This window comes from Dasypus novemcinctus, chromosome 24 (assembly GCF_030445035.2).
Source record: "Dasypus novemcinctus isolate mDasNov1 chromosome 24, mDasNov1.1.hap2, whole genome shotgun sequence".
Classification (NCBI taxonomy): domain Eukaryota; kingdom Metazoa; phylum Chordata; class Mammalia; order Cingulata; family Dasypodidae; genus Dasypus; species Dasypus novemcinctus.
This window is the reverse complement of record NC_080696.1, coordinates 29,798,797-29,822,134: the sequence shown is the minus strand read 5'-3', so window position 1 is coordinate 29,822,134 and position 23,338 is coordinate 29,798,797. Positions and strand designations below refer to the sequence as shown.

Sequence of the window (23,338 nt, the reverse complement as noted above, 5' to 3'; positions counted from 1 at the left end):
TATTTAGGGAAGATGCAGACTAAATATGTTAATTAAAGCTTACCTGGAATATGGGGATATGTGGGGTTTTTTTGGTCTTTATTTATATTTTCAATGTTACATTAAAAAAATATGAGGTCCCCATATGCCCCCCACTCCCTTACCCTACTCCTCCCCCCATAACAACAACCTCCTCAATCATCACGAGACAGTCATTGCATTTGGTGAATACATCTCTGAGCACCGCTGCACCTCATGGTCAATGGTCCACATCCTAGCCTTCACTCTCCTACAGTCCACCCAGTGGGCCATGGGAGGATATACAATATCCGGTAACTGTCCCTGCAGCACCACCCAGGACAACTCCAAGTCCTGAAAACGCCCGCCCCCCCCCATCACATCTCTTCCTCCCACTCCCTACCCCCAGCAGCCACCGTGGCTACTTTCTCCATACCAATGCCACATTTTCTTCGATTACTAATCACAATAGTTCATGACTAGAATATCAGTAAGTCCACTCTAATCCATACTCTATTCCTCCATCCTGTGGACCTTAGAACGGTTGTGTCCACTCCACATCTATATCAAAAGGGGGGCGGGATATGTGTTAATTCAAGCTTATCTGGTACTCAAACAAGCACCATTTAACTCCCCACTCCTACATCCTCTGTATAAAAGGGACCCAAAAATCCTATTCCAGGCTTGGGTTTTGGACAGGAGTCCCCAAGCCTGGCTGGTTGTAATAAATCTTTTTCCTTCTCAAAAATATTCCTGAGTCCTGGCCTTTCATATGCGATCATTAACTCTGTCTGCTTCCGCAACACTACAACTTCTCTAATTAAAAAAAAAATTTAAATATAATGCAAGCCACATATGTGAGCTGTAAATGTAATTTTAAGTTTTTAGTAACCACATTGAAAAAGTGAAATGAAATAAGTTCAATTAATTTTAATATTATATTTTATTTAATACACATAGCTAATCCAGGGGTTCTTAACCTTTTATTATCCACAGACCCCTTTGCCAGTCAGGTGAAAACCACAGACCCCTTACTAAGGCCACACTATACTGTGTATTATTTAATAAATACATCATATCCACATCAACATGTCCCCACAAGAATAATATTTTTTTGAATTCCAATTCAAGTTCATGGATCCCTGGTTAAGAACCCCTGAAATCTGTTATTATTTCAATATGTTGTCAAAATAAAAAATTACTAATCAGATATTTTACAATAATTTTTCTCAGCAATCCTTCAAAATTCGAAATACACTTGAAACCCATCTCATTTTGGACCAGCCAGATTTCAAGTGCTAGTAGCCACACGTGGCTTATGTTCATTATATTGGTCAGTGCGGGACTAGAATTTAGGCTTGAGGAAAGGCCCTTCATTTCTGAAGAGTAGAAAAGTTTTTTTTTTTTCCTAAAGGTTTAAAAATTTTTTTTATTCCCCCTCTATGGGTCCCAATGTTTACTCATTGTCTGCTAGCTATGTTTGCTTGTTGTCTCTGCTCATTGAGTCTGCTCGTTGTCTGCTTGTCTTTTTTAGTAGGCACCAGGAACTGAAGAACCCAGGACTTCTCTCATGGGAGGCAGGTGCCCAACTGCTTGAATAACGTCCACTCCCTATTCATTGTGTCTGCTTGTTGTGTCTGCTTGTTCGTTAGCTCATTGCATCAGCTTGTGGCACCTGCTTGTTGCATCTGCTTGTTGTGCCTGCTCTTTGCATTTGCTCATCTTCTTTAGGAGGCACTGGAAACCAAATCCAGGTGCCCATGAAGGAGGCAAGTGTCCAACTGCCTGAGCACCATCTGCTCCCCTAAAAAAGTTTTAAAATGACAGAAATCTACATTGTTTCTTGTAAAGTGTAGTGAGGGAGAAAAGTGAGCATGAGGTTTGAATTCATTCAAACATTAATTCAGCAAGTATTTATTGAGAACCTACTTTGTACCAGATGTTTTGGTCTTGGCTCTGCAGCCAATTCACTTAGTGAATTTGGGCAGATCACTTTCTTTCTCTGCCTTAGAGAAAATTAAGATACTCATATAAGAAGAGAAATATTTGTACTGGCTGGAGGAAAATGCACCTGGAAATTATTTGCTTATTGTTGTTTTGAAAGTCCATTAGTACCTTCATTAATTCAGTGAATGAAGCTCGCACAATGCCTTTATTATTAATATAAAAATGAACCAACCCTATACGATTTTACTGGAGGAATAAATCACATGAGTCTTTTTCATGAAAATGATGATTTATCATGCTGATGTTGTCTCCCCTATTTCTTCAGCAGTGTATTATTGACCATCCTTTTAGGGAGTCTAAAGGAGAAATTATAAACCCAGTCAAAAATCCCTTTGTGACTCCAAGTGCTTTGTAAATGCTAGTTAGTCATTACTGTTCATCAAAAGATGTCTAGGATATGTTGCATGGAGTGGCTCTGCATTTATCTCTATACTGTCATTAAGGCTTGGAAATAAAGTCATGCTCCTTAATTTGTAGGTGGCCATGATTTAGGAATGACTGCAGCTTAAAGAGAAAAATGAAATAGAGTTAACTTTCTGGGAGTAGGATGATATTAGCCATACAGACAGCCTATTGGGTGATATAAATTTGCTCCTTCTGTGTTGAGACAATGACTCTACACAGGTATTTAGAAAAAGAGAGAATGAGTCTTGGAAGGCAGAAGATTTGGATGCTTAAATAGATAATGATCAGAAAATCAGATAATCTCACTTGTGGTTACAACCCAAACTGGCATTAGTAATTAGAATGCTCTGGGACAAGTAAAGACATGGCAATTGCTAATACAAGTTCAAGTGGTAAATCCAAAAAATAATCCCTGACATTGGTACCTTATCTTTTAGCTTTATAAAGTGCTTTCATAAACATTGTCTCTTTTGAGCTCCTCAACAGCTTTGTATGTTCAGTAGACTGTAGGTTTTGATCCTCATTTTACAGATAAAGAGACAGAGGTTTATCAATTAAGCAACCTGGTGAAGCTTATGGGACTAGTGAATGTCAATGATGTCGATAAGAGAGGTAAACTTTGTTTTAATTTCTTGTTTGATTTTTCTTTACCACACCTATCTGCCTTTCTAAGCTGCCCCAGGACAGAAAAGTGGCCATGATGCTTTATACAACTTAGGGCATGTGTAGTGCTTGTTACAAGAGCATATTGAAGTCCTAGTAGTAAAGAAACTTTTATCAGGTTGAATAGAATTCAGGTATATAAGGAGATTGGCCTCCAACAAATGCATAGACTTCTCACTATGGACAGGATGGAAGGAAAGGAAGATGTTTATTTTCATCTTCTGTATTTCCACTGGTATCCAAAAAAAAGTGCAATCATTGCTAAGACACATTTGTCAAGAACTGGACGTAATGGGCTTTATTAGAAAGGAAAACCTATTCTAGATCCCATCTTACATATAACAACTCCTTCTATTCCTAGTGCACCTTACAATTTACAACGGTCTTGCATAGATATTTCAATACCACAGCAGTTCTACAAGGTAGAGAGCAGTTATTACATCTTACGTACAGTGCTTTGTGCATTGTAGGCAGTCAAATATTTGTTAAGTGATGAATGAATAAATCTGCATTTTACAGACAAGAAAACTGATCTAAAGAGGTCAAATGATTTGTCCCAGTGCAGGAATTATGATTGAAACCCGGATTTTCCAAGTTTAAGTCAAATAGTTTTCCTATGAGTTCTCCTTTGAAATCTTGTTTCTGAACATTCATTATGGAATATTACTGGGAAAATAATCACACTTTCCTTGTATGGTTCCCCATGAAGTAAGGATTTTGTAGGTATCTCATGTCTCTCCAGTCTTTCTGAATCACTTATATTTCTGGAAATTAATTCATTATTTACTCTGCTTCCTAAACATTCTCCAAGACAGAATGAAGATGGAAGTGAAAAGTAGCCACATTTCTAATAATCTGATCAAGGAACCAACTCAGAAGGATTAGTCTGTGGGCCTCCAATCACAAGTTTAAAATAATGCCAGCTTGGCAAAGAAAGTGGAAAAAATATATACACTAAAAAACCCAAACTAGCAGTCAGTATTGAAATCATAGTCTACGGGCCAGATGTTGCAACAGAGAAGAGAGCGCTTACGTATTCTCTAGGGATCCCAAGACTAAAGAGAGAAATCTCAATCTTAAGAAATAGCTTCACAGACATTTAGAACTCCAGGGGTTTATTACTAAAGCCTGAAAGGAGGAATGACAGAGCCAGTGGTGAGGGAAAGGATGTAGTTTCTGTGAATTCAGTTGTGTTTGGAGATCTAAAATGTCTAGATTATTTTCCTTCTGTTAGGATTTCAGGACTGCTGGACAACCTCTGCCAAGAGAAGAGCAAACATCTTACCAGGCATTTTCCAGAGTTCAAATCTCCAAATAGAAAGAGACCTTAAAACGATGTTTAAAACCATCTAGTGTAACACTCCTGATCCTGGTCAGTCTACCAACTGTCTCCAAAACATTTCTATCACTGTCATTGGGCCTCCATTTGTTCTTCAGTGGTAGGAAACTCACCATCCCTTGAAGCATTGTTTCCCTTTGTCTGAGTTCTGGAAAGTGTTGTCTTACTGTTGAGCCAAACCTGCCACCCAGATACTTCGACCTAGGAGCCCTTTTCAAACAAAACTAATCCTTCTTTAATATGACTGTCTATCAACTATTGAAGACAGCAATCTTGATGCTACTTACCCATGCAGTTAAATAGCTTTAAGCTAAATATCTCCATCATAGAGTAGTCCTTAAAACATTCTGAAAAAGATTGGGTTTCCAGACCCATCATCATCATGACCATCTTCCTGGCCAAGTTCCAGGAGTAAAAGCAGTTAGTTACTTAACTGTCTAGGATGGTTACTTAATACCTACCTCTGACCTCAGAGACAGAAGCTTGAGGACTGGTAGAGCCTGCAGTCTACAGAAGCTGGCCCAATAGTGGGTTGCCAACATGATTGGCAGCACCATTTCTTTTGGGGTCAGGGCCTGGGTCCACGCTTTCAGCTGTGGGCCTAGCAAAGGGTGAGGAACTGCCCTCCCCAGAAGATCCCTCAGGGGCGGATCCCTCAGGAATGGTCTGACTCTTCCTGCCTGCAGGTCAGGCAGCAGCCCTATCAGGCCCACTCCTGCCCCAGCAAGTGAGTAATTTACATTCTGCCAGCAGCGGGGCCTGCCTCTCCTGGGCTTCAAGGCTCTTGAACACAGGTTCTATAACCTCAAGAGAGAAAATGTGCTTGTAAAGCACCAGGGATTAAAAGGATGAGCCATCAGAGCAGGAGCATTCAGGGACAGTCCTGGAGTTGGCAGTGCTTTGACCTTTCTCTCCAAGCTTCCTCCGTGGAGCAGCCACAGAACTTTAGAACTAAAGGAAGCATCATAAACCCAAGTTCCTCCTTTTTGTAGATGAGGAGGCAGGTCCAAAGAGGGGAAGTGACCTACCCAAGGGCACACAGTGATATAGAAGCAGAGACTGAAGAAGAACCTGAGACTCATGTCCTAGAATCCAGAGCAGTGGGTATTGTTTTTTGTTTTTTCCTATTATCTATTAAGCCAGCTCCATAGCAGGAAGGCATTTGGTATGGGTGTTTCCCCTCTTCCACTCATTGCCCACATGACATACAGGCTCACAAAAACAACATTTGCCTTTCCACCACAAATAGCTTAAGAATCACATTGAACATTAGCTCTGGGTTACAGAGAGGACCCACCCTGCTGAAGCCACCTTATAGTCCCAGCTCTCTAACTAAATGATTGTGAAACTTTGGCAAATCCTTGCCCTCTATCCTTCACGTTCCTCATTTGTAACACAGGTTAGCTGGTCACTGAGCTCTCAACTCTGACATTCTGTGATCTTGGGGACTGCTAATGTCCAGGTACCCCAGGGATTTATTGAGCCTATGTTACAGTGGGATTTCAACCACAGTAAGCAGAATTTAAAAAGCATCTACATGCCAGTTGCTGCCTTTACTGTCACAAGAGAAAGAAGAGTTTTGAAGATGAGCCTGAAGATGGAGTCCCTGTATGACTCTGCTGTGTATAATGGCAAATGTCCAGCTTCTCATGTGACTGCACATTGTAGGAGCCAGGGGCCTTTGAGCTCTTCTTGAGCTGAATCTGGTTCAGGTGTGGTCCCATGAGCTCCTTGGACTCATTACGCCATCCCCCCCGCAGTGTGGTTGCCTGTCCACTGTGTCTTGTTCACCTCAGTGCCTGGAACATAGTAGGTTTCCCCCTTCATTCTTTAACACTGAAGAATGGGCAGAGCCTTGCTCCTGGGACAGCAGGGCAGAGCAGGAGTGGAGGTTGTGTTTGGAAATACCCTGCTTCAGCATGTTATATTACTTGGGCAAGCCTCTGGCCTCCCTTTTTATACTTAAAATAAAGGAGTCATATTACACAAGTATTTTCCAAACTGCTCTGTGGACACTGGTTTCTTGGGTATTTTCAGTAGGAAAACAAACAAAAAACCGAGTCTCCCTGAGAAATTTGGGTAATGTGGCACACTGCCTCTGCCTCATGGAGATACACATGCATGTTAGAATAGTAAGACTCTGAGAAGTCCTACTCTCATAAATAAAGACATCTATTTAATTTCATTTAATCCAACTTTCTCTAAAAATTTCTGGCCTCCTCATTGCGGCGGCTTGCTCGGTCGGTAGAGGTGGGGTCTGGCTGTGGACGAGGGGTCGGTCCCGCTTGGGATGAGGGATCGGTCCTGCTTGGGACGAGGGGTCAGTCCGGCAGCAGATGAGGGGTCGGTCTCACAGGGGTTGCGCGGTTCGGCTGACGGGGTCGCCCGGCAAAGCTGGCGACGAAGGGGTCGCCCGGAGAAGCAGGCGACGAACTGGGGACAAGGGAGGCCAGGCCCTTGTCGGGGCCTCTCAGGACTGGAGGGTGCACGGCAGAAGAACTACTGCGGAGACAAGGTAAACACGCAAGTCCACTTTATTGAGGGAGAGGCAACAGTTTTATAGGGGCTGGGGAAGGCTGATTGGTCGAAGCCACGCCCTGTTCTGATTGGTTGCCGGCGAAAGGTCAGTGGGAGGTACTGGACGGGGGAGGGGTGGTGATTAGGGATTGGCTGTCGCTGTTGCTGGGGGAAGTGGCAGGGTTTAGTGATTGGTGGCTGCTGTTGCTGGGGTAGAGGGCAGACTTGAGTTTCCCGCCCACACCTGGCTGTTGCTGCTGTCGGGGGAGGGGAAAAGGGCAGACTGGAATTTTCCGCCCTGCGCCTGCGCAGGGAGAAAGAAGAAGAAGGGTGCCGCCCCACAGGCATCGTGTGGCGCCATCCAGGAGGAAGGGCGGCCGCGGAAGCATGGCTGCTGAGAAGGGGAGACCCGAGGGCACTCTGCGCCCATGCCGAGCTCCCTTCAGGGGTGGCGGTGAGTCCGACCAGCCACCCTATTATGGGGGCAGCGGCTTGGCCTGCCGCTGCTGCTCCCCCGCCAGGCCAGCAAACCACACTTCAGCCCGAGGGGTGACCGCACCTCATATCTGAGGAACTGGTATTCTAAAGAATACTACCGGGGAGATATGAGATAGCTTGTTATAGTGAAAAGATTACTTGGGAGTCAGGTAGAACTGAGTTCGAATCTTGACTATGCCTTTTAGTAGCTGTGGGGCAGTAAGCAAGTTATCTAACTTTCCAAACTTGGAGTTTCTCATCTGTAAAATGGGAATAATAATATCTATTTGTTAAGATTGTAAGTTGTTGAGGATATTATATGACATAGCATATAGATGTCTAAATATTAAATATCCAGTACAGTGTTTGACACATAGTAGACCAATTAAAAATATTAGTTTCTTTGTGCCTATTATCCCTGATAACTCTTCTTCCCTTCCACTCCCAAAGCTAGAACCAGTCACTGGCAGGGCAAAGAACATAATAGAGAAGTAGGTAGAAGCCAAGTCTATACATGGCCCCCAAACTATGTTCTCAGCTTCATGGAGGGACCACACCCCAGCCAGCTCTTGGGTAGGGGTTCCAAAGAGAAGGGAGCAATGAGGAGGTGGCAGAGAATCTTTCTCTTCTTTGCCAAGCAAGTGTGTCCTCTCCATGCTAGGCACTGGATGCTGTTGTTGAAAAGATAAGACCAAAGAATCCTCAAATTGATCCAGAATGAATGCCCACTGTCATAAATTGCCTACCAAAGATAGCAATTCTGTTCCAAACCCCAACTTGAGGAAAAAGCCTTAGCCTATTTGCCTGTGCAAGAAACAAAAGTGGACTCTTGAGTCATGGCCAGTGAAAAGGAGGGGTTAGCAATCTGAAGGGACAAAGTTCAGGAAGGCTTCTAGAGAGCTGGCAGCCGGAGACCCATTGCAGGACCTGCCCCTTGGAAAAGAGCCATCAGTTGACAAGCACCAGGTTTGTGCTAGACACTGGTCTTGATTGTGGTAGAGGAAACAAGGAGTCAGCCAAGGAGGCAAGAATGGGCGTTAGGGCTTGGCTCTTTGTAGGTATTGTATATGCAGATTGGGTCAAATACACTAGAATCTTTGTGGACTAATCTCGTTTTTGTTTTATTCTTTTCTTCCTCCCTTCCCACTGTAGGGCAGTGTTAGTAGAAAGAGCACAGGTCTTGGAGACATAAGTGATTTCAAGTCTTATTCTGCCTTTGTTAGTTTCTTGACTTTGGGCAGTTACTTAACCTCTTTGAATCTTAGTTTCTCATGAATAGGATAAGGACAGTAATCCCAACCTCACAGAGTAGTTGTGGGAACCAAATAAGTGCATGTAGATATATGTCTAAGTATGCACATGTAGTTCTTATAAGGGGACAAATATTTTAAATTTTTAATACTTATGTTTATTTTAATGTACATTAGAAAAATAATTAACCTGCTAAACCCTTTTATGGATGTTGTTGATTGGTGCAAAAGTAGGTTATGAGGTTAAAAAATAAGAAGAGAAAAGGGAATTGATTTAAAGAAAAATATTGGGTAAGATATAGTACAACTGGTATGCAGACATGGCAAAACCTGTGAAGGTGCTATGTGAGTGATAAAGTTTGGACACCTCTGTAAAGAACCCAGCATGATATCTCCTGAAACTTCCAAGAAAGAAAGGAAAATAGGAAAGGAAGAGTGGGGACAGGGGGAAAAAAGAAACCTACTTGTACATCTACCTACTTTACTTGTAAGTCTACTTCAGCCTTACTCCTCTTGTTGCAAAGTTTCCTTTTTTTGTCTGAATTGCCTCCTTACCTCTGCTTCCTCCCACATATACATCTTAGCTCCCCACCAATAGAAGTCCCCTGGTATAAGCAGGTTACAAGGTCTAATCACCAATATGGACTCAATATCTCCAACACCCTTCAATATATCTTTCGGAGCTCTTCAGGAGGTGTTTTAATGGAGAAAAGGAAGAAAGCATAAAAGTTACTGATGGAAGGAGAGAAGAAAAGAACTCAAGAATAGAAGGTTGTAAGGGATGTAGAATCAGCTTAGGACTTTTGAATCTTTGAGACAGTGCTGAGATGTCATCATTTTTCCTAAAAATTGGCTTTTTATTTGAGGAAGTAGAAATCCAGAGAGAGGAGGTGACTTGCCCAAGAAAGTAATAAGTACTCAAATCTGGATATCTCACTCCTTAGTCCTATCTTCTTTGCTTCCTATCAAAGTGGGGAGTCTGGGTTTTCCAGTCCTAGGACAACTGAAGCAGTTCTCTTTAAAAATAGGCTCAGCTGTTAAAAAACAAAACAAAAACAAAAACAAAATCCATGGGGCTAAATATCTCCAAAATCCTGTTTCTGTCCCCCAGTTCACACATCATACAGATGAATGAGCCCTGTAGAAGTATCAGATCTGGGTCCCAGGCCCAGGTCTGACAAAATCTTGATGTTTTATGTTACCTTCCTGCTCCAGAGCTTTACCTACAAAGGAGGGAGTCAGATGAGATAGTCTCTGAAGTCACTTTTAGTACCAAGTTCCCCACAATTCTGACTTCTCTGAGTTAAGCCTTTGTTTACCAAGCATGTAACTTGGTCAAACAAAGTGAGTGAGAGAGAGAAAGACTGAATAAGCCAAGGTATCTGTACATACCATCAGTTTCTAAATTTCAGAGTCAGTAGGGCCAAGCCTTTGAGACAAGTTTTAAGTAGTACACTTGTAATGTTTTCTTTAACTGCTTTATTGACATATAATCACATTCCATAAAAGGCTCCCATTTAAAAAGTATGCAATTCAATGGTTTAGTATGTTCGCAGAGATGTGCAACCATCACCACCATCTAATTTTAGAAAACTTGTCACTGCAAAAAAACACATGCAGTACCCATTAGCAATCATAACTATCCTCCCTCTGTCACTCCAGCCCTAGAAAACTACCAGTCCACTTTCTGCCTCTATGGATTTGCCTGTCATAGACATTTTATATAAATGGATTCATATAATATGTCATATTTTGTGATTGACTTCTTTCACCTAACATGATGTTTTCAAGGTTCATCCATGTTGTCGAATGTATCAGTACTTCCATTCCCTTTTTTTACCTTCTTTCATTCTTTTTAAAAACAGCTTTATTGAGATATAATTCACGTAACATACAATTCACTCATTTAAGATGCACAATTCAATGGTTTTTCGTATATTCACAGATATGTGCAGTCATCACCACAATCTAATTTTAATTTTATAATTTCTTTATTTTTTAAAAGATATTTAGATTACATAAATGTTACATAGAATATATAAGGGATTCCCATATGCCCCACTCCCACACTTCCCACATTTTCCCACATTAGTGACATCTTTCATTAGTATGGTACATTCATTGCAATTGATAAACACGTTTTAGAGCATTGCCACCTAGCATGGATTATAGTTTGCGTTGTAGTTTACACTCTCCCACTCAACTCTGTAGGACCACAATCTAATTTTAGAACATTTTCGCCATTCCAAAAAGAAACCCAGTACCCAATAGTTGATACTCCCCATCCTCCTGTAGTTCCAGCCCTAACCAACCACTAGTCTACATTCTGTCTTCATAGATTTCCATTTTCTGGACTTTCAGATGGATGGGGTCATATAATATGTGGACTTTTGTAACTAGCTTCTTTCACCTAGCATAATGTTTTCAGTATTCATCCAAGTTGTATCTACTTCATTACCTGTTGTGAATAATGCAGCTATAAACTTTCATGTATAAGTTTTCATGTAGACATATGCTTTCATTTCTTTTAGATATGAAATTATACCCCTAGAAGTGTAATTGCTAGGTCATATGGTAACTATGTTTAATCATTTGAGGAACTGCCAAACTGTTTTTCAACTGTTTCATTCTACATATCCACCAGAAGTGTATGAGCGTTCCTATTTCTCTACAACCTCACCAGCATTTGTTATTTTCCATTAAAAAAAAAAATTCTATCCAACCCATCTCATTGTGGTTTTGATTTGCATTTCCCTAACAACTAAAACTGTTAAGCATCTAGTGCTTATCATTTGTAAATCTTCTTTGGAGAAATGTCTGTTTGGATCCTTTCCCCATTTTTTAATGGCTTATTTGTCTCTTATTATTGAGTTTTAAGAGATCTTTATATATTCTAAATACAACCCCTGATCAGAACTTTAATTTTCCAGTATTTTTCTTCATTCAGTGGGTTGTCTTTTCACTTTCTTGATGGTATTATTTTCAACACAAAAGTTTTTAATTTTGAAGAAGTCCGATTGATGTATAGTTTGTTGTTGATTGTGTTGCAGTATCGTATCTAAGAAACCATTGCCTTACCCAAGTCCATGAAGATTTATTCCTATGTTTCCTGCTACTAGTTTTATAGTTTTAGCCCTTATTTTAAGAGTTGTGAGGCATTTTGTTAGTCTGTACTTTTCTCAGGATGTCCTTGTCTGGTTTGGGTATCTGGTTAATATTGGCCTCATAGCAGGAGTTGGGAAATATTTGCTCTTTTTCTGTTTTTTGGAAGACTTTGTGAGGAATTAGTGTTAATTCTTCCTTAAATGTTTGGTAGAATTCAACAGTGAAGCTACTAGGGCCTGGGCTTTCTTAAAGGAAAATTTAAAATTACTAAATAAATGTCTAAACTTATTCCCTATTCAGATATATTCTGTTTTTTTTTTTTTTAGTCATTTTGGTAGTTTATATCTTTCTAGAAATTTGTCCATTTCATCTAAGTTATCCAATTTTTCGGCATATAGCTGATCATATTATTGCTTTATAATACATTTTGTAAGATCAATAATCATGTCTCCTCTTTCATTCCTGATTTTAGTCATTTGAATTATCTCTCTTTTTGTCTTGGTCAGTGTTGATCAATCTAGCTAATGCTTGTCAATATTGTTAATCTTTTCAAATAATTTTAGGATTTGTTGATTTCTCTATATAGCTTTCTATCCTCAATTTTATTTATATGTGCTATAATCTTTGTATTTTCTTTCTTCTGCCCGCTTTGGGTTTATTTTTGTTCTCTGTCTAGCTTTTTAATGTGGCAGGTTAGATTATTGATTTGCAGTCTTTCTTTTTTAATGTAGGCATTTACAGCTATAGCTGTTTTCAGTGCATCAGGTAAGTGTTTTCTAATTTCTCTTATGATTTCTTCTTTCACCCATTATCTGTTTAGGAGCATGCTGTTTAATTTCACATACTTGTGAAATTTCCCCAAATTCCTTCTGTCATTCTAATTGATTCCCTGTGACCAGATCACCTATTTTGTATAATTTCAATCCTTTTAATTTTATCGAGGCTTGTTTTATTGCATTACAAATGTTGTAAGCTGGAGAATGTTCCATATGCATTTGAGAAGGGTGTGCATTCTATTGTTGTTGAGTGGAATGTTCCATAGATATCTGTTAGGTATAATTGTTTTATGGTGCTGTTTAAGTCTTCTTTATCTTTGTGGAGCAGGTGTTCTACCCTTACTGAAAGTAGAATATTGAAATCTCCAGCTGCCATTGCTGAATTGTCCATTTCTCTCTTTAGTTCTGTGAATTTTAGCTTCATGTATTGTGTGGTTCTGTTGTTAGGTACGTATATATTTGTTATTGTTATGTTTTCACAACAGAGTGACTACTTTGTCATTATTAAATATCCTACTTTATTTCTAGTAATATTTTTGTTTTAAAGTCTATTTTGTCTAACATTATATATCCATTTCTGTTCTCTTATGATTTCTTTCAACCTGTTTATATCTTTGAATCTAAAGTGAATCTCCTGTGGAAAGCATATGGTTGGTTCACACCTGTGTGTGTTAACTAGTCTAACAATTTCTGCTTTTTGTAATTGGATTAATCCTATTAATGCTATTTAATGCTATTACTGATGTGGATTATACCTGCCATTTTGCTTTTTGTGTTCTTTATGTTTATGTCTTTCTTGGTTCTCCTTTACTGCCTTTTTTTGTATTAAGTGGATATTTTCTAATGTAGCATTTAAATTCTTTTAATGATTTTTAAAATTTATATTCTTAGTGGTTGCTTTGTAATATAAATCTAATTCAAATTTATACTAACTTAGTCCCAGTGAGATGTAGAAAATTTATTCATATTTGGCTCTATTCCTTCTCTTCTTTTTTGCTATTATTGTTATACACATTATATCTGTATATATTACTAAACCAAATAACACAGTGTTATAAGTATTACTTTATATAATTTTGTCTTTTAAGGAAGGCAAGAAGAAAGGAGAACAGGTACATAGTTATAGAGTTTTTTACATTGACCTTCTTATCTACCATTTCTATTTATCATCATTTCTTACTGTGAAATTGAGGTACTATTTATTGTTATTTCTTTACTCCAATACAGCTTTGTTCCCACCCACCTCCTTCATGCTGTTATTATAAAATATATTACATTTCTATATGTTGTAGATGCAAAAAATACATTTATATAATATTGTTATATGCAATTGCTTTTAAAATCAGGTAAAAGTAAAAGGGAGAAGAAATATGCAATTACATTCTCTTTTATTTACCTAAGTAATTGCATTTATCAGTACTCCTTGTTTTATTTTTGTGGATTCAGATTTCTCTTATTATTGCTTATAGCCTGAAGAACTTCCTTTAGAATTTCTTTTAAGAAGAGGTTCTTAACCAGGGGTCCATGGATCCCCAAAGGGTCTGTGGAAAGATTTTAGGGAGTCCATGAACTCAAACTAAAAAAAGTCAAATTATCTTTATTTTCTCTGACCTCTAACTGAAATCTAGCATTTCCTTCACTTATGAATGTATGCAGTGAATTACAGTAGTATTCCATGGTTCACCTGACTGACAAAGGGGTCCATGGAACTAAAAAGGCTAAGAACCTCTGCTTTTAAATCATATCTGCTACCAACAACTCCTCTCAGGATTTGTTTATCTGGAAATGTTTTTAGTGTCTTTAGGGCCCTTGAGAGACTCTTTTTCTGTAGATGCTTTCGTAACTTTCTCTCAGGACTCCTGGAGTTCTGGATCCTCCTTGAATGACCATTGGTTGTCACTGGGCTTCCAATGCAAGAAACGGCTCTTCTCAGTTCCATGGTGGCAATTTTTGGCTGCATACTGGGCTTTCACAGGCCCTGAGTCCATGACTCTCTGTGCTTAGCTGTCTTAGGTCATGAAAGCAGCACCCCACAAGTTTGGGCCAGTCACCAAAGCCTTCTTGTTAAAACAGAAATGGTACCTACAGGCTAGAGCCAAACCTGGGCATTTTGGCATATCCCACCTGCAAGAGGATGGGGCTTTCTCTGTCCTCAAGCCCTTGCCTAAGGTCTGGTGCTGGAGGAGGTCACTTGGCTCTAGGATCCCTTGGCTACCTAGAGAGTGTCTTGGAATAAATGAATGAATAGCAAAGGGAGTTCATATACTTTACAGGCAGTATATATACAATATAAAGCTCTTAGCAAGGCATTTAATAGCATTTTAACCTTTCGTACTAGCCTCAGGCTACAGGCCTCACAGAGTGCTGTAATGGTTCACTAAAGTTCGAGCCCAATTAAGTAATACATGGCATATATCGGCTATCAGTCATACATCAAGGACAAATTGTAATGAAGAGTCTGATTTCACTTATATTATTTGACTACTGACAGCTTTCACACCCCAACCCTCCCTCTTCCCCTCATTCCCCACATCTGGGTTAACATAAGAAGGCCTGGATGCTTGGTCTTTTAGCGCTGGTGGAAAGTTCAAACCTCATAAGCCCTGGTCACTTATGGGAGTCCTTAGCCCAACCTCATCTCCTAACCCTATAAAATCCCAAGTCATTCATCCTTCCTCGCTCTCTCAAACCAATTTTGGATCTGCTTGGGAGCATACCCTGTTCTTCCCAGAGAGCCTCATTATGTGAGTAATAAATCTCTTCATACACTCCTGGTGTGTATGTGTGTGTGTGTGTGTGTGTGTATGTGTGTGGTCTCCATATATAAACCAATCTGGAGGGATGGGGTGGTCAATACTGCCTTTGTGGGTTGACAATGATAGTAACACTTAAGTTAAATATGGAATATTAACACTGTTAGGATCTGGATATCAGTATTGTATATTATGAAATCTCTGGTTTATGGACCTCCCCTTGACTGGGAAACCTGTGCCTCATTTCATACAATCAATCCTGTGCAGTCATGGAGTCTAGAAGCTGCACCTGGTTTTTGCAAGGGAATGTGATGAAAATGGTAATGTTTTATATATGCTGTGTTTCCTGTCCTTTATTCATTCACGAAGCTAAAAACTTAGTTCTGGGTTCAACTTACTGTGTGTCCTTATGAGTTTGTCTGCTAATGTCTTATTGACTTCAGTTTTTAAAGATAGCTTTACTAGATATAAGATTCTGGGTTGACACTTTTCTTTTTCAAGCACTTTGTGTCACCCCACTGCCTCCTGGACTTCATTGTTTCTGATGAGAAGTCAGCTGTTAATTTTATTTGGGTTCATTTGTATATAACAAATCATTTTTCTCTTGTTGCTTTCAATGTTTTCTTTGTCTTTGTCCTTCACCATTTTGAGTATGATGTATCTGGGTGTGAATCTCTTTGTATTTATTCTACATTGAGCTCCTGGGATATGAGTAAATATTTTTCATTAAATTTGGAAACTTTCAACTATTTCTTTAAATATTTTCTCTCTCTTTTCTCCTTCAGTAATGTTTGTGTGCTTAATGCTGCCCCACATTTTTTCTTAGGTGCTGTTCATTTTCCTTCATTCTTTTTCCTCTATTCTTTAGACCTTTAGATTAATCACTATCAATCTATCCAAGTTCCATGATTCTTTCTTATTCCAGCTCAAACCTACTATTGAGCTCAACTAGTGAAATTTTCATTTAGATGGTACTTTTTAACACTAGAATTCTATTTGATTCTTTTTCATGTAATTTCTATATCTTTACTGATATTCTTTATTCAATGAGACAGTGTCATCATGCCTTCCTTTAATTCTTTTATTTATTTATTTATTTATTTCTCTCCCCTTCCTCCCCCTTCTCTCCCCCCGTTGTCTGTTCTCTGTGTCTATTTGCTGCGTCTTCTTTGTCCGCTTCTGTTGTCGTCAGCAGCTCAGGAATCTGTGTTTCTTTTGTTGTGTCATCTTGTTGTGTCAGCTCTCCATGTGTGTAGCACCATTCCTGGGCAGGCTGCACTTTCTTTTGCGCTGGGTGGCTCTCCTTACGGGGTGCACTCCTTGCACATGGGGCTCCCCTATGCGGAGACACCCCTATGTGACAGGGCACTCCTTGCGTGCATCAGTTCTGCGCATGGGCCAGCTCCACATGGGGCAAGGAGGCCCGGGGTTTGAACCACGGACCTCCCATATGGCAGGCGGATGCCCTAACCACTGGGCCAATTCCACCGCCTCCTTTAATTTTTAAGCATGATTTTCTTTGAAGTGTTTGTTAAATCCAACATCTGGGCCCTCAAAAAGGCAATTTCTGTTGCCTGATTTCCCCCCATTTATGTGTCACGCCTTCCCGTTCTTTCAAAATCTCATATTTCTGAAAATTGGATATTTTAGATAAACTGTTGTCACATTCTGAATACAGAATTCCCTGGACTGCTTGTTTGCTTATTAATTGTTTACTGGCTTGACTGGACTAGCTCAGTGAAGTCTATTTCCCCCACACTCTGAAGCCTCTGATGTGGCTCTTCAGAGGCATAGCCTTGGGCATATGCACATCACTCTGTCCCCACTTCCAGTAATGACAATGGTTTTAGCCAGGTTCTCTATGTCCGTCTCTTTTACTGAGGTCCCTGTTAAGCTTCTTGCATGTCTACCTGTATTGGTATCACACCCAGGTGTTGCCTCCTCTAATTGCTAGCTGATTGTTGCTCTTTAGTTTTAGACAATTCATTGATGCGTACATTGCTCCACAGTCTGATCCATTTAAAGGTAGGCCCTTTTGCAGGGCAGGATGTTTCTGGCCTTGAAGCTTCCTCTGACTCCAAAGGACTCTCCTTAGCTATCTCCCAGTTTTCTCTGTTAAACTTCTAGTTGGTCTACTGTTCACCCCCTCTTAATTCCTTACCAGCAAAATCTCTACTGTTTTTGACATAGACTTGGGCATGATCTTCCCCACTCACATTTCCAAATAAATCTCTTCCTAGAAAGAGCTGCAGAGCTCTCAGTGGGAAGAGGGTCCACTGAGTTCATACCACCATTCTAGAAGTCTCTCCTCTCACTTTTGTGGCTTTTTCTCCCCTCATTTCAAAGCTTATTTTGTTTTTTTTTCCTTTTATATTTTATTTTTTTTTAAAAGACAATATATGTATGACAGACTTTGCTAATTACCAACCTCATATCCATTATTTACATTCTTACTAATAGAATTCCAATTTTGTATGGGATGGCAAGGTGTTTAGTAAGAAAACTGTATTTCCCAGTCTCTCTAGAAGTAGCTATGTCACACAATTTTGAGCAATGAGTTGTAAGCAAGTTGCTAGGATAAGCTCCCGAGGAAGTAGTTTAAAAGGGGCCATAATCACCTGGCCCTTGCTGTTTGCCCTTACTCCTTCTTGCTGGCATCACAGTGGTCTTGCCTGGAGATATAGTAGCTATCTGTGAGTTGAAATCTGAGGGTCACAAACTAAGGTTGGTGGAGCAGAAAGCTGGTTGGAGCCTGGCTCCCTGATAACAGTGTAGAGCCACAGGACCAACTCTAGATGGCTTGCCCCAGACTTTTTATTTAGCAAAAAAATAAAATCTTTTGTTTAAGTCACTCTTCCTCAAGATTCAGTTACATGTAGCCAAACAAAATTCCTAATATAAGAATTATTCATTAAAAAACAAGCAAACTGATGTACAGAGAAAAGAGATGTTTCCTTATCCATCAGGCTCAAAAGTCCCCTTCCCAACTTAGAGTTGTCCTGGGTGGTGCTTCACGGACAACTATGGGACATTGTAGATCCCCCCAGGACCCATTGGATGAAACCTGGGAGAGTGTGGGCTATGATGTGGAGCATTGACTATGGGGTGCAGTGATGCCCAGAGATGTACTTACCAGGTGCAATGGATGTGTCATGATGACGGGAAAGAGTGTTGCTCTGGGGGGAGTGGGGGGTGGGGGCGGTGGGGTTGAATGGGACCTCATGTTTTTGAATGTAATATTTTTTTAAAAAATGAATTAAATTAAAAAAAAAAAAAAAGTCCCCTTCCCAGAGCAAAAACACTGTCAGCAACTTTCCAGATATTGGAAAAATATAATTGTATATGTGTCTTGTTTTTTCAAGGCTCTGTTGATGATTATTTAAATCTAGAATCCTAGAATTTAAGTGTTGGGGGAAAATATATTAAGATCATCTGAGATTCTCAGTGAAGATCAGAGAATGGGTAAAGGTGACTACACTAGTTGACAATCACTGTGTCTAATGAGAGGTGTTTTTTTAAAAATATATTTTTTATTTATTTTTAAAAGATACATAGATTACATAAAATGTTACATAAAAAAATGTAGGGGATTTCCATATTCCCCATTCCCCACATCTCCCACTTTTCCCAAATTAACAACTCCTTTCATTAGTGGTACATCCATTGCAATTGTTGAATACATTTTGGAACTTTGCCACACAGCATGGTTTATACTTTACATTGTAGGTTACAGTCTCTCCCACTCCATTATGACAGGATATATAATGGCCTGTATCTGGCTTTGCAAGGTCATTCAGGACAATTCCAAGTCCCGAAAGTGCCCCATATTGTACCTCCTTTTCCTTCTCCCTGACTTCAGCGCCTCAGTGGCCACTGTCTCCACATCAATATAATTTCTTCCATTGCTAGAATCACAGAAAGTCTATAGTAGAATACCAGTAAGTCCACTCTAGTTTGTATTTTAATCCTCAATCCTGAGGATTCTGGGATGGTGATGCCCATTCCACGTCTAATTGAGAGGAGGCTTTGATCCCATATGGCTGATGGGTAGGACTCTCTTGCTCACAGCTGTAGACTCTCTCGGTTTCTTGGTGTGGTGGTTGTCCATCCTTACCTCCTTGTTAGTTGTCCTGGGTGAGTCCAATGAACTGGAGAGTTGCAACTCTGCTGAGGCTCGGTGCCCAGTTGTCACAGGGAGAGCCCCAAGATTCAAGTGTCTTGGACATATACCTACCAACTCCAGCACTAGAAATAGGTTCAATAAAAAGGACAGAAGAGGCATGTGTAGAGAAGACACATCTGAGTCCAACTCTGTCACACTTGGGAGCACAAACTCCAAAGCAGGGTCTACTGGCAAGGCACCAAACTCTGGAGTTATCTGCCATAACTGTAGGACCTGGGTGTCTACATAGCCTTCAGGAGCCCCACAATTTGGGGTAGTATTTACTTTGGCTGTCTATGAGATCCTGCTGAGATGTTCATAAGCGTTACCTCTCTAATGACTTCCTGACTCATTTTGAAGTCTCTTAGCCATACAAATTCATTTGTCTTTACCATTTCCACCTTTTATTCAAGGCCTTTTTCCAGTTACATCACCAGCCAGTGCTTGGTAGTAATCCCTCTGTGTCAGGGAGGCTCATTCCCAGGAATCATATCCCACGCTGGAGGGAAGGTAATGCATTTATATGCTGAGTTTGGCTTCGAGAGTAGCCACATTTGAGCAACTTAGAGACTCTCAGGAGGTAACTCTTAGGCACCCTACAACACTAGGCTAAGTTGCAATTTCAAGAGCAAAGGGCTCATAAGCATAGTCATCAATATCAAGAGCCTGTCAATGGACCATCCTTCTTCACTGGTCATTGCCTGTACCTCAGGGATTGTTGCTGTTCCATTAGAGAATGTGGCAGAGCTCCCCAGGATGGGAATTCAGTATTCTTTCAGTTGTTTGAATCTTTACCCACTGTGGCAATGCCGCATGAACCTTTGAACATATTCATATACATTATATGTATGCCCAGGTGATCTTCCTCTCATGTATCTCCCATCACTGATACCCCACACCAATGATCCTCCTTTGCCATAGCGGAAACCTTCTCTGATCCATACTTCTTCAAAAATGAAGCCAAGTATATTGTCAAATTCATTTAATAGGAAAATGAGATAGTGATGATAGGTTTAAACATAGGAAATAAAGTGCATAATAATTTAGAAAAACTAAAATAAAGTAAAAATATTGGGGTAATAAAAATTGAAAAATATTAAAAACATTTTTTTGATGTTTTGCCTTTCATTGCTGTAATAACTGTTGTCCTATATGTACAGTGACAATTTCTTCCATTTCTTCCTCAATATCTTACTTTTTTTCATATGTCTTCAAAGAAGTTTCAGGTCACAGTAAAGCTACATACAGAATACAGGGGACTCGATATACCCAACATCTTCCCCCTTTCCCCCCTTCCCTATAAATGATCTTTTTACATGTGGATGGTACTTTTGTTACAACTGATATACAAATATTGAAACATAACTACTAACCATGGTCAGTAGTTTACATTATGGTTTATATTTTAGACTATACACTTTTTTACATTTTTGGTGAAATTTAACACAGCCTGTATCCATCATTGCAAGATCATGCAGAACAGTTTCATTGCCCCCTATTGACCCCCTCTTCCATCTATTCTGTTGCTACCTCCCCCTCCCCTCGGGGCTCACAGCGACCACCAGGCTTAACTGCTTGAAGAACAAGATTCTTAGATACTTGTAACAACACTGAGGGCTTGACACACTAATCTTCCCTCCCCTTTAGGAACCACCCATTATCCAGAGAGACACCCTGCCCTCTGTTTGAGAACATATCGGGCCTCCCCAGGATGGGAGTACACCTTCCTGCTCATTTTATGGGTCTCCACCCACAGATAGACACACTATGATAAAATGGTCACTTGCACATTCTCTAAAAGACTGCCCCAGGGGCACCCTGTGCCGAATGCCCCCCCATCCAATATCCTAAACCAGTAACCCATCCTTGTCATATTGCCAAAAGAGTTTTCTCAACATTGTTGTTTCAACCATGTAACTCCCAATATCCAGTGTTCACCTGCTTCCTCCCTCAACCCACCCCCGAGTTCCATGGACCATCCGACCTGACCCATCCTCCGCACCCTAGCCCCCTGTCGAACTTGCACTGCCCAATCCAATAGTATCCCTACACCCCTGTCATATCCCTTCGCTGAACAACTACTCACTTCCAATGAGAGGTTTTTGGTGAGTAGGTATAGAAGATGTGATGGTCTTGTGGCTGAAGGAAGGGTTGAGAGCCACTCATTTTGTCTAAACCCCTCATTTCACAGAGTAATGTTCCTGAAGGCTCCAAGTGAATTAGTGACAATGCCAGGCCTAGACCCCAATTTTCCAGGTATCTAAATGAATGCTTCATTTTCTCCTAAATGTAATAGTTGATGACAGAGACTCTGAGCCAAAGGAAATCCTTCTAATAAACTTGCTGCAGGGCAGATGACCAAGATAGGCCAAGTGTCTGGGGCCTGTTGGAAGCAGACAGTGACTAGAAAATTTTATATTTGGTCTATTCTGATTGACTGAATTATTCCATTTATTTTCCCATTCCCTGTGCACAAGTCCTATGAATATTAATGTAATTCAGAGGGCCCTGTTTGGACTTTTCAAACCTTTATGTTCCAGAGAGGTGAACAGAACTATTTCTCAGAGCTTCCCTCACTTCTCTTTCAGACTCTATTCCAGTAGGGAAGGTTCTAACATCATTTGCAAGTCACTCTTCCAGTTTAAAGCTATTAAGTTCCTTGCTATAAAAGCCTTGTTGTGCCAGGACAAGCCCTGGCCCACTTCAATTTATAGAGGCATGAAACTAAGATTTAAAACTGTTACATAGGAAATTCCTATCTTGACCTTGGTTATTAAGGAAACTGTAGTATTGGATAATTGGGTGAAGACCAAAATTGCTAATCAAATCCGTTCAGTAGCCAAAACCCAGACTATAAAATAATTGACTAAGAAGTCCTTTAAGGCTGAGTCCATTTTCAATTATCTTATTCAGGATAAAATAGGATCAATTCAGAAAGGAAAGTGCTCTCTTTGTTCTCTTTAGCTCTCTTATTTGAAAAGATTGAAGAATTGATGACTAAGCATGATATTTAGGTAGGTATGGCAGGCTGGGCTAAGAGGAAATTGTTGATCATCTGTGATTAAGCCCCTTCCAATGTTCTACTCCCTGGGCAAACCCACACTTTGCTGTTTCCTTTTTCTATCGAGAATGCCCTTTCCTGCAATTTTTGTTTGTTCATACCTATCTTTTAAGGCATGGCTTAAATGTAGTCTGTTCCATGAATCTTTTTTCTATTCCCATCTATACTCATTCCATTTTGTTTGCCTCTTACAGTATTTCTACTTACTTCATATTTTAGTCATGTGCATTTTACTCTCATCTCTCTTAGGTTGTCAGATTTTTTAAAGGCAGGGATTCTATTACATTAATACTTTTTTAGAAAAATATTTTTCTTTCTTGTTAGGTAATTTATGCATACTCATTACAAGACACTACAGCAAAACAAAGTTAGGTATACAAAGTATTTGTATTTTTGTTTAATTTTTTTTTCTTTAGTGAAGTTGTAAGTTTACAGAAAAATCATACAAAGAGTATAGGGTTCCCATATATGCCCCCCACCATTTGCATTTTGTTGTACAACACTCTAGGCTTTAAAATTCCTATATTTTCTATAAACAAATAATGTCTACCAAAATTGGATCATCTTATGCATAAAGTTTTCACATCTACTTTTTATATTGCAATTTTGCAACATTTTTCTATGCTAATAATCATATTCTTAAAAACGGAAATATGTTTTCTATTTATAAAATACATGCTCATTGTAAAAAACTGAGAAAGTAAATTTGCAAAAAGAATCCAGTAAAAATTATCCTTTAATTGCATCACCCAATTCACTTTTTTTTCTTTAAAAATTTTTGTCTTTTTTTTAAAGATGCACAGATCACAAAAAAATGCTACATTAA

At 39.7% G+C, this 23,338-nt stretch overlaps 1 protein-coding gene across 10 annotated transcripts in view; it reads left to right on the top strand.

Moving 5' to 3' along the window:
- TGM3 (transglutaminase 3) overlaps nucleotides 1-23,338 on the top strand; it is a 159,044-nt gene that overhangs the window by 76,714 nt on the left and 58,992 nt on the right. For 4 of the 10 annotated variants that reach the window (XM_058286811.1, XM_058286808.1, XM_058286806.1 and 1 more), the window contains one exon: nucleotides 12,492-12,525. The exons of the other annotated variants lie outside the window; for them this stretch is intronic. The gene's annotated coding sequence lies outside the window, so the exon portion shown is untranslated. The remainder of the gene's footprint in view (nucleotides 1-12,491; nucleotides 12,526-23,338) is intronic. 10 annotated transcript variants of the gene reach the window in all.